The sequence below is a fragment of the Argiope bruennichi genome, chromosome 9 (assembly GCF_947563725.1).
Source record: "Argiope bruennichi chromosome 9, qqArgBrue1.1, whole genome shotgun sequence".
NCBI lineage: Eukaryota > Metazoa > Arthropoda > Arachnida > Araneae > Araneidae > Argiope > Argiope bruennichi.
This window is the reverse complement of record NC_079159.1, coordinates 41,302,529-41,317,518: the sequence shown is the minus strand read 5'-3', so window position 1 is coordinate 41,317,518 and position 14,990 is coordinate 41,302,529. Positions and strand designations below refer to the sequence as shown.

The 14,990-nt window shown below is 27.8% G+C and overlaps 1 protein-coding gene and 1 long non-coding RNA gene across 3 annotated transcripts in view; one reads left to right on the top strand and one right to left on the bottom strand.

Moving 5' to 3' along the window:
• Positions 1-14,990, top strand: part of LOC129985294 (homeobox protein unc-4 homolog) — a 168,987-nt gene that overhangs the window by 108,169 nt on the left and 45,828 nt on the right. The gene's annotated exons all lie outside the window — the stretch shown is intronic.
• Positions 1-14,990, bottom strand: part of LOC129985296 (uncharacterized) — a 36,561-nt gene that overhangs the window by 8,589 nt on the left and 12,982 nt on the right. The window lies entirely within an intron of this gene.

The window sequence follows — 14,990 nt, the reverse complement described above, 5'->3', positions numbered from 1 at the left end:
ACCCAGCCGATAACCGCATCCCTGAGAGTGATAGCCATCGGACTCGATCTAGTTACGCAACAATGAGCGACCTTATCGAATGCCAGCATCGATGTTTCTACTGTAGAAAGTTATTTCCCGATTGCTATTTCCTTTGTTATTTAAATGGGGAATAATCTGTTTAAAAGGCGATACACGTTGGCTAATTCCATTTTTTAAGAGACCGATAAAAGCTGCTCGCGTTTATCGTTATTTTCATCGGTTTTGCTTGTTTTTTCCATTAGCGTCTAAAAATAACTCGGGAGAAAAGAAAAGCAATTGTATGCTGCTTTAATGTGGATTGGTTAACGGATATTGAGATGGTAGAAAGTAATGACATGTTTAAATTGGAAATTGTTGAAATGTATTTAGCATTCATTATTTTTTATTGTCTATTCCAGCAGTGGCAAAACCTCTATAATCTAAAACAAATTTAAAATTTTATCTGTCGAAACTTTAATTTGTTAAGTCATTTTTTATATTCTTAGTCCAATATTAATATCGAGATAATTATTTACTCTGCTTGGTAAAGCAATTATAGATTAATCCCAAGATTAATAATTGATCACTGTTATATTAAGATGTTTAAATGATGCAATCATTAATGTCAGAACCCGTCAGAGTATAGTCTATAACAAAGCTGTAAAGCTTGTTTTAAATGGAAACCTAGTCATATAAGAATCGTTTTAATAAGGTGAACAAAGTAAATTAAATTAAAGATGAAATCTTGGCTCTCATTTGTTCCTTCTACGCTTAGGTGTTTCGATTAAAAAGATTTTGAACTTCAGTTCAACTTTGATTCAGATTATGAGGAAGTGACGTCAGTTGGCAACCTAATTTGCAAAGATTCACACTACACAAAAAAGAGAAGGCAAAATTTTTTAAAGATCTGATTATGATTCCATAAGCATGGCACTCATTTAATTGAATCTACTCAGGAATCTGATATCTTCCTACAAAGCGACTTTTTGCGTAAAAACATAAATATTCTTTTTATTACATAATTATATACATGCAATTGAATACTTTTTTTTCTCCTCATCTTATTCGTTTTACAGTTATGACATTTTGAAAAAGGAGACATGAATTTCCCTTTAGTTAAAAATCGAAAATTCAGTCTAAGCTTTTGTTTTTAACTTTAAAACGTTATAGGATGAATACTCTATGTAAATTGAAATATCTGTGATGCGATATGTTTGAAAAAATTATTTTGAATGCTCTACAAGGCAGATAGTTAAACCTAGAACTACCAAATTAGGCACTTAATTACTTTTTGGATTGTATGTGCTCTTAATAAAGCTTACCCCCAAAATTTTTAATTTAAAATTCAACGAAATTAAAAAAAACTTTTTTCCCTCGATATATTCATATCATACAATAGTATTCAAACTATTTCTGTACCATTTTGAATAAAAAATTTAGTTTTTCAGCAATACCAGTTTCATTTCTATAAATTTTTACTTTTATTTTAATAAATTCTTAAAAATATATTTATAATAACATATTTTAATGCTTTAGTTATAATATTTATATGCACATGAATTGAAATTATATTAAATATTTCTTGTGTGCGAACACATTATTGTTGCTAAACATGCAAACACACACAAATACTCACACAAATTTGCACACATTCACACCCACAAATTCTCACAAAAATTTGCACACACATACTCACATAAATATGCACAGCTCACATACACACACACAAATAAATTGATAGATTTGTGGGATAATGAAAATTCCAAATGCTATTTAAATAATTCCCATAAATAATTTTAAAATTGTAGTAGATTCTTTATTAACGACGTCTGCTTCCTCTTGCTTTAATTTCTTCATTGAACATGCTGAAAAAAGAAAAAGAAATACGTCTTTAGGCAGTAGAGATTGCGGTTTTAGTTACACATGAATTCACTACGGATAAAAGTGGGCGACCCCTCAGAGAAGTGTAAAACATAGGATAATTTAGCAGGAAAAAAAATCAGTTTGCTTCAGTTTCCTTCATTATTTACGCCATATGAACTGCAATTTTATGTCAGAAAGGGAATAACTAAGTTATAAACTTAGAACAAAACTTAATAAATCGCCGAGCGGTATTTTTCTTTGGCGCCGAGACAGCAGGGGTTGATAGCAGGCAGTCTTATATGCTATCATACAGAATTCTTTATGAGTTCTTTACTAGTTCTGATATTCGAGGTTTGGGGCTAAATCAAGTTTCTTCTGTAAAAAGAAAGGGCAAAATGCAACTGTTGAATTAGAACTGTTTTCTAACATATCGTGCGTATGTTAAATAAAGTTATGACGTGTGACTAAACAACAAGTTTGAAATTTTCTGATTTATAGTTTTTAAAATTTCTTTCTTCTTTACAGACAGAAGCAACCAAAACCAGTTTTCGCTTTTCACCTTATTTATTTCAGAAATTGAATGTCACTGAGCGCACTGGCATAAAAATGTCTTAAAAACCTGTCTCACTTTCAAATTCAGAAATTATTTGTTAAATTATTATATTCAGTCAACACTTAATTTACTTATTGAGACAATCATACATATTTACTCAATGGTAAAGATCATTCGGTATATTGACTTACAAAAATATCTTAGAACTTCTATTCATTCTAAATTAGAGTTTTCACTAAACATATATATTGAGGAGGAAAATTACATTCATTAGGAGTTTTACTTTTCTTTTAAAGGAATGATTACAGTATTTTTAATAAAGAAACTCTTTTATTGTTTTGTATATATTTTATAACATTAATGGTCAGTATTAAAAATAAAAATATCAACTGAAGGATCTAAGAAAAATAAATCAAACACAGAAAATCAGGGCAAATTCAATTATAGTAAAAATAATTTGTAAGAAATACTTTGTATTACTGTTGATTTCAGTATCCTGAGACGACCACTTTTCGGCGATTCTATCTCTTTAAGGGATGGCACCAGAAGAATGTGTGCATTTTCCGAATTTACTTTATTGGTAAATGTAAACACCTCTTCCTTTCATCTTTCCTCCCACTCCTATTTTGTCGAATTATACCCATCTTAACGAATGCGCAAAAGCGTAGAGGGTTTTACAATCCGTTGGCAAACAGTACAAAAATGTGATATATTTACTTGTTAATACCTGAAAATAATAACAGACTGTTCAATACATTATTAATTTATTTTCACTACCTTTGGAAGTTATTATTAATTCATATTAATGACACTTTTCTCCAACAAAAAATATACTTGAGTAAAAATTATGAGAAATTCAATTTTAAATGTAAATAAGTTGCCAAAATGTTTTCAGATTTTTAAGATTTTTACCAATAACCAGCAAGTAGTTTTATTGAATCATAATATAGCACAACTCAAGTCAATAAAATATCAAAGCTTTTTAAAATTCAAGCATCTTTTTTTATTATCCTCAAATATTTCATGAATCATGTCGTGTGAAAAATTATCTAACACTTTTTAAACTAAGGGGAAAAAATAGGACAGGCGATTCTTAAAATAAGTTTCTGAGAAAACGACTCGTGGAATGCAGTATGTACTCAACATTAACGCTTATTTGAAATATATTGATAGGAACAAAGAAGTTAAATTTCGCCATTTCAAGATGCTAACCCTCCATTGAGATGTCAAGTACAGTTATTTCATCCAATCAGAAGCAGTTGATTATTCTTCGAAAAGACGAAATATCTTTATTACCGACCAATAGCTTTTGTGACGGAAAATATCAACAAAACAGCAGGGTCCAATCTCATTACAAAACCATCAGCTATTTGAAATAAGATTCGAATTGGCCTCTTGTTGGTTCGATTGTGCTGACCCTCCACAAAAGAATACTTTTTATCTGCTGTAAGAGGCTACAATTTCTCCGTGACGTTCAGTCCCTGATCGTTTATTCTTTTTTTTCTTTTGTTTTCCTTTTTCGTTTGCTTACCTGTGGGTCTAACATTTGCGTACAATGGGAAGTTGAATAGCAAAGTTCATCGATGCGTAGTCTTATCGATATAAATTTTCGATTAGATTAGGAAGGGAATGCAATTTGATGTACTCAGATTGGTGGTTTTGTGATCATTTGGATTCGCGAATTCTTGGCCTTTTTTTATTCTCAAGTTTTGTTTTGTAATTCCTTTTGGGATTTAGGAAACTGGAAGACGCCTCTTGTTATTGGAATTATCTAAAATAAGTAATGGTAATCCATAGTGATCGCTTTAAGAAGTATTGGAATGTCTTCATACTTGTGTTAATGATGTTGGATTCTTTTCAAAAGCTTTTCTGTCCCTTATTTAGAGTAAAAGGTGAAAGTTTTAGATATCATCATTTTTATATGGAATTGGCAGTAATAAAATATCAGTTATATTGTCTTTAGATTGAAATCATTGATTTAAAATTGATTTATTAATTATAATCAACATTTGAATGAATGTCATTTAATCAGGCTCTAATCTCAATCTACAATATAATTAAATGAAAAAGAATCTAAAATAATGTTGAATACTCTGTCTTTATTCGATTATTATGTAGAATGCTCTTATAATGTAGATTAATGAAGTATATTCTAACATCTTTATTCGATTATTATGTAGAATATTCTAATGATGTAGATTAATGTAGAATAGTCTAATGACTTTATTCGATTATTATGCAGAATATTCTAATGAGTAGATTAATGCAGAATATTCTAATGAGTAGATTAATGCAGAATATTCTAATGATGTATATTAATTAAAAATATTTTCATGGCTTTATTCAATTATTATGTAGAATTTTATAATGATGTAAATTAATGTAGAATATTCTAATGATTTATTCGATATTTGTATTTAACGCTTCTTTATGGAAATAGAATTGGCGAGGAAAGTGATTTAGTTTCAGAGGGAGTTATCTAAAATAAACAAATGTTTAATAATCTAATTAAATATCAATATGGATGGGATTTTGCTACCATAAACTGGCTTACAACATTAAAGTTTTTGTCGAAGATTATTATTATCTGATGGACGAATGAATCATTTTACATTAAAATAATCTATGATAATTACATAAAAAAGGCAGAAAACTCTTTAAGTAATACTTTACAAACGAATTATTCATTAAATAAAAAAAATAACATACTGGTTGCTTCAAATAATGTAAATTTGTCTTAGTTTTGTTATTGTCTATACTATAGTCTTGCTACTGTCTGTACTACATTCATGTTACTCTCTATACTATAGACTTGTTACTGTTGTACTAAATAAAATAAAACTATTATTCAAATGTTAAATAAAAACAATTTATCGATTTCTTTAAAACGGCTGAAAATATTTACTTACTAAAAATACATTTACATTTACGTAGCATAAGCACATTCATCCTAGACATACTTTAGTCTGCATTTGATATTCACTATTTTTAAATAACTGATTAATTTAGTTAACCCTAAACTAATTCATTGATTAATGCATGCTTGTGTTCTAAATAACAGCTACTAGCAATCCTGATCAACGTCATAATATAGAACAGAGTTAATTCTTACTCATGGTATGCACGCCAAGTTGTCCCGCCTACATAATTTTAGAATTCATCGGACATCTTATAGGAAAAAATAAGACATGAAATCACGACAATATAAGACAAAATGAATTACAAAGTTGACATGCGCAGTAATGTTTATCACATGATTCCATCATCTATAGGTCAGATTTATTGAAGAATCCCTAAAATGCTTCGAAAGGTAGGGCTATTGTTCGTACATCATAACACATGTGATTTGCAAAGGAAAGAAATTAAGCTATCATCAAAGTAAAGGCGACCGTTATAAGTAGGCATGAATCATTTGTTCTTCTTTCTTTCCCTCAGTCAGCTTTGTGTTTCGATTCTTTTCAAATCTTTCAATCTAACATAATTAATTGAGAAAACACGAAGATAAAAACTTAATGAAAATAAGATAAACGAAACATCCATTTAAATTGATCAAGCTGCAATCGCATGCGCTGCTTTGATTAAGAAAATGGACCAGAGTTTCCAGTTCCTCAGCACTATGTCATGATTGAAATTAAGAGAAAGCAAATGACCGCAATTACGGGAAAAGGCTAGCGGCAAACCGCACCGAGAACCTACAACCCGCTATTAAATATGGACGGCGTAATTAATTACCAATGCTACGGTAATTATTACCCCTGTTGAAAGGAGCGACCGTTTTGAAGATAATTTACGAGGTCTTCCAGCGGAGACATTAATATAAATACATTCGTACATGCTCCGTATAGTTTAGGCTGCCGATGAAGGAAATTGATAAGATCCCCAGTCATTATTTCAGTTAGTCAAACATCGTTTCGGATTTCTAAATTTTTCTTCAGTTGACTATTAAACATGCCAGTGGTTTTTGTCTTGATTACAAAGCTGATGCGGGACTGTTCGTGTCTTTGAGGGTGGTTTTCGTGTCACAAGAGAAATAAATAATATATCAAGGAAAACAATGTTGAATTGTTATTCATGCTTAAAAAGAAAAGATAAATCATATCTAGACAAAAAAGATTTATTGCCAGTAATTTAATACTTTGAGTACGAGGATAAAATTTGAAACAGAGGCACATCTGGAAAAAAAAATTGCATAATGTTGAAATAAAAACTTTGCTACATTTATCACTTTAGGAAATAAATTCAACGAATGTGATGAGATAACATAGTTTGTATTTTGAAATAGAATCAATGAAGAATTAATTATTTACTAAGATATTTATGTCGGTAAAAACTGAAGTTAATGTCCCCAAAATATAAAAAAGTCTGACAGTTACAAAAAAGAAGGAAAAAAAAAGTAGTAGATTTGTTATTTTAAAGCAATTTTAAAAATCTAATTCTAGGGAATATTTTTGTTGATTTAGTATAGATTTTAGAAATTAATCAATTCAAACTGAATTCAAAAATATACTCAAGCTTTGGAAAGCATTCGAAAAATTTTGTAAGATAAAAACTAAGCATTTAAACAACTTTAAATATAACATTTCAATATTGTCCTGAAAATTTAGCAATATAACATTTAAATATTGTTTAAATATTGCTATAATATTTAAATTTTGTTTTTTATAAATGCTTTTCTGTTATGAAATAAAAGGTTTTTTAATCAAAAAGTTTCTAAAAAATATTTATTAAAATTTACTTTAAAAATATTTATCTTTATTTTCTTTATTTTTATCTTTAATTATATTTTTTGAAATAAGTATTTGTACTGTTTGATATTTAACCAGTTATGTTATTCATTCAATCCACCTTTATTTTTATTTTTAATCAGTGTCAAAAAAATTGTTTAATGTTTTTACTCATATTTTATAATTATGTTATGCATAGATCGCATCAAAAATAACCTTCATTTATATTTTAAAAGGGAAATTAAGAAAAGGGCAGGAAAAAAGTAAACGTTTTTACTTGTAATTATTTAATGTAAAAATTAAGTGGAATAATAATTTTAATAATGTGTTGAGATTTCTTTTTTGTTAAATTACAATAGAAAATATAAAAAATTTTCCGACAAATAACAAGAAATATATTCTTGCTGATGAATAGAGAATTTTTAATCTTTCATAACAATTAACTAAATTTTTTTTCTCAATTTTGATTTTCTAAAAAGCTTCTGTTTCTGTGGCATTAAAAAAAAAAGGAAGTCTGATATAATGTACAGAAAACAGTAAATTAGGTTCTAAACAGATTATTTGAAAGAAATAAAATCTTATTAATTTTTCGATCCCATAAATAATTAATTCCCGCAACCTTCGCTTCTGCCACCCTTGAGAGAACTTCCTCGTGCTGAAGAAGCCGTTTTTCCAAACAACATATTTCATCAAACAAAAATTACATCCCCAGCCGCTTGGCGAAGAGGGGGTAAAAATCCGTAGATTTAACTCTACTGCATGAAAAGCGCACCGTAAAAGTTAATGAAAATGTGTTCTCACATCGGTTTTACGGGAATCCTTCTGTACTTAAATCAATTATCTCGCTTTCCAACTTTGCGGATGCGGCTAATATGTTGTTTATTACCTAATCGTCAACGCAGCCGCGGTTTTATTAGCCATAAAATCCCCAACTGGGAAATTTGCTATTGTTTTTTTTCCCACTCAATATATTTTAGCTTTTTTTTTGTGGTTTTCTTTTAGTGTAAGGCTGAGCTTTTGTGAGGCACGTAAAGTGCCAGATAAGGAGGTGAAAATAATTAGGAAAGAGGTGTTAAAAGCTGTAAAAGCGCTTTTTTTACGGCCCGATATGCTGTAAATTAATTTTACATTTGGGAAACGATGTTAACGAAAACGTACGTCGAGATAACGAAGAAGTAAGGTAGTTGCTTTAAATGAAAGTGAACGCAATGAAGTTTTAAAATTCTTAAGGGCCTTAATCTGCCGTGAAATCTTTGTACTTACTGAATAGGTGTTACAAAATGTAATCATTTTCGAATTTTTCTCATGTATTAATTTTTGGACTTCATTAATCCAATGGGACTTTCATTATTTTTCTGTTCATTGAAAACAGAATTGTTATAAATAGATGTAAATATTTTGTATATTATGACAAATAATTGAAAAATTTCATTACATAATTTATTCGGCTTCAATGATAAAACAAATATATGTCTTTGTATATATATATATATATATATATATATATATATATATATATATATATATATATAACACCTATTTGTATATATATATATATATATATACACAAATAGGTGTTATTATAAACAAAACATTTTAACTGACGTCCCGTAATTTGTCTCGTTTCTTAGATCTTTAAGTATAATAATAGGAAATCCTAAAATTTTTATGAGCCTGTATAGTTTTCGTGTATATAGTCGTTTTATATACACGAAAGAAAAAAAGAAAACATTTTTTCTTTCACCCCGTAGGGTTACTCATTTATTATTTTAAATCCATTTATAAGATTTTCAACTTTAATTAATAGTATTTAATTAATTTATACACAAAAGCTTTTCATTAAACAACGATTTTAATCTCATTGTTGAGTGCATATATATTTAGATTGCTTCAAATTTTTAATCTTGAACATGCAATACATAAGTGGAAGCATAAATCCTTCAGGTGGCTATGGAACATGCACGCTAAATTTTATTCGAATTCTCCAAGAGGTTTGCAGTTTTACTGGATTTAAATAAACAGACAGACAGGCATTCTTCTTCATATTTGTAGATGCAATTGCAAATGAAATCACACATTCAATTTAAATCTCAAGTCCCATTTAATTTTTGCGTAAATATTATTTACTTATTCGTCAGTAATATTTACTAATTTTCCACAAATGAAAAAATTTTGATTCATCATTGATCTATAACACAAATTGAGTTATTTTATAACACAAGTGCAGTAATATATCGCTGAGTAATAATTTATACTTCAACGAACAGTAATATTTTTGTGAAACAGAAATGTAAATATTCCAGTTATTATAAAAAATTCATATCTATAGTAATTCCAATATTCCGTATTATTCTCATTGTATTCAGGTTATAAAACATGAGTTAATGAGTAAAAATATACCTAAATTGTAAACTACAGAAAACAAAATGCAGTTATTCAAAAGAAATTCCAATTTTCTTTCGTACAAATGAGTCCATTCAAAGTTTAACGCATACATTTGTTCAGATTAGTTTTTGCAGCAACAATAAACTCAACACCAGTAGTACATTTGCATATTTTCTTGCATTCACCTAAACACGTACTAAAAGCAAACTTCATGATAACGACAACATCACCTTGATGATATATTAATATTTATGAAGTAACTCTTTGTGTTTAAACATTATTGCCTTATTACACCATTTTCAAAAAATAAATTTTTGTCTGAAAGAAAAAAAAAATATTACAAAAAATATAAGAATACAACAGAAAAATCCTACCACTAATAATACGCTTAGTCTAATTTCATGTATCAAGAGTTTTTTTCCCCCATATCAAATAGTAATCACCTTTGAGGAGCAAAGAAAGAAAATATTTAGCGATATATTTTTTATAATTTTGGAAATAACCAAATTTTCTGTTAAATACAGGGTGTACGAATGCATATCACATTACTTTCATTTTTGATATAACAATTGCTCTGACAGCATTCCCCCCCCCCTTGGTATTCAAAATCACCATATTTACAGTATCTTGAGCAAAAAAGAAAAGGCAGCGTTGTCTATGACAGTTGATTTGCAAAGTCTAAATAATTTCTGATTATCTGTCATTTTCGGTTTTTTACGCAAGAGTAAATTACCCATACATCCAAAATGGACATATTTTTTGTGGGGCATTTATCGCGTCTTATTAAATCACGTTCGGATAGCAAATATTCAATTATTTAATGTATTATGCATATGAAATCGGCATTGAAATGATGAGCATGCAATAGGAAACTGGTTTTAAAAATTTATGGAAATCACTGTAGTTTTCTAGACTGATTTCAGAAGAAGAGATTCTGCCATACGCCTCGTATTATATATAAATATCACTCTATAATGACAAAAGAGAGATAAAAGCTATTCATATATTGTAACTTAACACGCAAACACGAATAGTTAAAAAATACACAATACTGGAAACAATCGATAACACGCATGTCTCTCTCTCTCTCTCTCCCATTTGTTTATCCTAAACATTGCCTCATTTTATCCATTGTTTTTGCTTAAAATTTAATGGAACGTTGAAGAATTCTATGAGTATTTATTAAAAACTTTAATAAGTTTTCCTATAAAAATATTTAGGTCATGTTTATAATATCTTTGAATATTTCTTTAAGATGATCAAGGAAGTACTTAACATTGTTTATATATGTTACAACTGTGATAGATAGGGTATTATTAATAATAAATATAATTATCAGTTATTAATAATATATGTTGAAACATTTTATAAGAATGTCTAGAAAGGAAAGATAGACTTCAAATATTGAATTTTATTTACATATTTATGGAAAAGACTTTTATAATACTCTCGAAATCGGAATGATTTTATTTTCTTAGTGTACCGAAATGGATTAATTGATAACAATATTTTGAAGTATAAATTAAAATTTAACTGTTAATCATTCTTTTTGTACTGCTCCTATGAAGTGGCTATGATTACAGTTTAAAAAATCATTAATATATTATTTTGATAAAAAGAAAGCTCAAAAGCTGTAAAGTATCAAAAGATAGTTAATTTAAAAGTTTCATAATAAACTTGAAGCTCTTTTCTTAATGTGTTTTTACATCTCAGAAATAAATCTATAACACGAAGCAATGTTTTTAATGCTTTTATTTTAAAAATAATTGTTTCATTGTTTGGAATTTTAGAATTTGAAAAAAAAAAAACTAATAGACAATTTTGTAAAAAGGTAAGCACGAAATAATTTTAATTTAATTATAAATTATTCGTAATTTTCTAAAACTGAAAAGCAAATGTATTAAATAATTGCTTGAGGTTTAAGCGGAATAATTTCTTAGGGTTGATTTTAGAAGGTAAGGTCCATAGATTTAATTACTTTAGGTTTCATTTTAGGAGACACATAAATAGCAAACTCTTACAAGGTTCTATAAATTATTAAGATCATAATAAAATTAACTGACATATTTATAAAGAATGAATAAGTCCTTCGAAAAATGAAATGCTTTTCCAATAAAAGATATGAATAAGTTTAATTTTTCAGCATTCTCTGAAGCCCCAAATATTTGCTGATGCCTTTTTACCGCCAAGTGAAATCACTTATTTGAAACACAATGATTAAGATGCTTACTTAATTTTCAGATATTCGACTGTTGCCCCGTAGATTTTCTAGTAAAAAAGCAGTCACTTTAATAAAATAATTTAAGCTAAACAAAATAAATCAGTAAGAAATTTTGGCAGGACATCTTTCCCATATCATAATTCCTGATTATATGGAATTTAATGAAAGCCAACCAAATGACAGAAAACGTCATTTAAATCAAATTTATAAAAAATAATTTTAATAAACAATTGGATCAATATTTCACCATCATTATTTTTGCTGATTAGCTCATGAAAGATCACATTCAAATAAATTGCTTTGAAGCATCTCAAATCAGTGATTTCTGAACTTCAATTCTTTCGAAACTTCTGATATATTTTACCTTATATAAATGATAAAATATTTGAGAAGTTTCTTTTTCCAACCATTCCATTTTAATAAATTCCCATCCTATCGGTTACAAATTCGTAAACAAACACAAGTTCATATCTAAATAACCGGGAAGTGTTGATTGATGACGTGTTTTGAAGTTAGGAAGTAATGACAAGAAGCATGCGATGTTGTTGCTACACGTATGACTTTTGCATTTTCGAAGAAGTTTCTAGTTTCATATTTCAAGTCGTCATTAATGATACCTACAAAAAAGAAAAGGATTTTGCAATGCATCTTGTTGGAATTATACAAAATTCAACTTTCCGTCGCTTTTACGTTAGTTATGTGAACTGATGCGAAGAGTTGTGCTACTGGCAGTTGCTAATTACGAGCATGATGTATTTACTCAGCGAGTTAGTCTTTCTTTAAATTTTATAAGAAATGTCGATTTAAGAAAGTCAAAACGTTTATTTTCAAAATCAAATGACATGAAAATCAGATGTTTGTAAGTTCAATGTAAATGTGTTCTGCATATTTGTAACATTTTTCTTTATACATACAACATCGTTATACAAGTTTTTAGGCTTTTAAATATAAAAATGAATTAATCAAATATATTCTGACTACAGCGCATACTTTTGTAGCAATCGAAATAATTCGTAAAGAAAAAGGGAACCTATTTAGTAGTTAAGATCAAATTTTCGAATCGATTTGATCCAGTTGAAGCTGTTATTAATAAAAAGGGATTAAAATTATCTCAAAAGTGAGAATCAAAATATGCATTAGGAATTATGATTTTAAAATAAAATATTTTCCAAAGATCAATAGAATCTTTCTTATAGTTCAAAGTTTTAAGCTTTACAGAAATTATAATTTATTTCACAAATGCATTATTACAATATTAAAATATTTTGTACTTATAAATAAAATTTATAAATAATACATTTTATTTAAAATCTTACATTTTCTTAATAAATTGACTTTCTTTATTATTTATTTATTTCAGCAATGCATTTAATTTGTCGTGTATAAATTTTTTCACCTACGCAATTCTATAAAGTAATCTTCTTCTCTATCTTTATCTTTATTAAACCTATTTACCAAATTATAAAATTTGCTAGTCTAAGTGAAAAAAAAAAAATACATGAAGATAGTTTCTGGGGAAAATATTATAGAGGAGAAAAAAAATTAATAAAAATGGAGCACTAGTTTGTGTGAGTCTGGATGGACGAAGAAGGATGAGATGGAGATGCAGAATCATCTCGCAAGAGCTGGTATTCAAAGTTTCTGAATATGGTCAATTTTAGTTCTAAAAATGGGTGTGGGGGGTGTTCATAAGTTAGAATATCAAGAATATTTTATTAAATTAGATTGATAAGACTGAAAGACTGTATAAAGTTTAGAATTTGTTAATTTTTTTTTTCATTACTGATTTATATAAATTTTGATTAGAATTTTAATTTCTTAGGTAATACAAATAAGAAAGACCTAACTAAAAGGTCATGAGCTAAGTTTTAATTGGATCAGAATTAACAGTTAACTAAGATTTTTGCCTTGTTTAATGTTCATTAAAATTGACTTTCTTTTAGCTAAAAACCTTAAATGTCTAAGGATGAAAGAATCATGAAGTACTTATTTCTAAAAAAGAAGTCTATGACGACTCCATATATCTAAAAGCTTCTCGATTCATTTCCAAGAATAAAGTCAAAATTAACTTCATTATCATAATTATATCTCCTCTCGAACCAAAATCGACACTTTTACAGCAATGACTCCTCACGGAGAAATAATTGTATAAAAGAAATGAAAATAAAAACGAAAGGAAGAGCAAAAGAAAAAAGATAAAAGCGCGCTCACTTTAGAATAAAAGCAATTTATAATTTCGATTTTCAAAGAAAAAAAAGTTTTTTTAAAGCGAAGAAGGTGTGAGAAGAAAAATAAATGTCCATCCATTTTAGTTCATTATGTCGCCCCTATCTAATCTTAAATTAATAGTTTTTCATTCTTTTTTAACGTTTTCAAGAACTAGTCGAACATTTTCATTAGTATTCGAAGTCATAAAAATGCAATGTAAATCAGAAGTAAGGCGATGCGACATTCAAAAGTAATAAAATGATGTGATTTATCGAACAGAAGCAATTATTCAACGATTTCAGAGACATTACAGACTTCTGCAATTTGCATAAATAATTTGTTCTTTTATTTTTATATTGCTTTTTCTAAATCAGTGTGCAAAAGATTTCTATTTATTAAATCAGCTAGTGAACATGCTTTGAATATTGAAACAATATGACAGATTAGGGAATTGATTAAATTTGAGTGAACTAGCTTTACTTCCAGGGTATCTTGTTGGAGCAGTTCACAGCATCAAAAATTCAGTTTCAATCATATATTCAACAATGATATAATGATTATTTGTCATAGTTATTAAATTCCTATTTTTTACGAAGGAAGAATAAGATAGAATTTATTGATATGAATGAGGAAAAAGGGTGAATAAACTGCTCCGATCATGTTCCAAATTGATATTCAGAAATAAAATCGTTGAAAGATGCGTCAAGAACAATGAATACTCTAAAATTTACATTCTTTTTGAAATGAATATGTTGATATGCTTTTTGCCCATTTAAGATTATTTTTTTTACCAATGGTCATTACATAATAGTTTTAATTATTATTTTTTTAATCGATCTAATATTCTAAGAATTTTTTTTTTTGCCTTCATTATTTTATGAACAGAGAAAAACGAATATTTTATTCGAATAAACTCATATGATAAAATAATTGTTATGCAAACAGCATTCGTATTCTTTAATAAAGCTGACATTTAAAATAAAAAAGCAATTTATGCTTACAAAGAATATTAAATTAATTATTTATATTCTTTTTG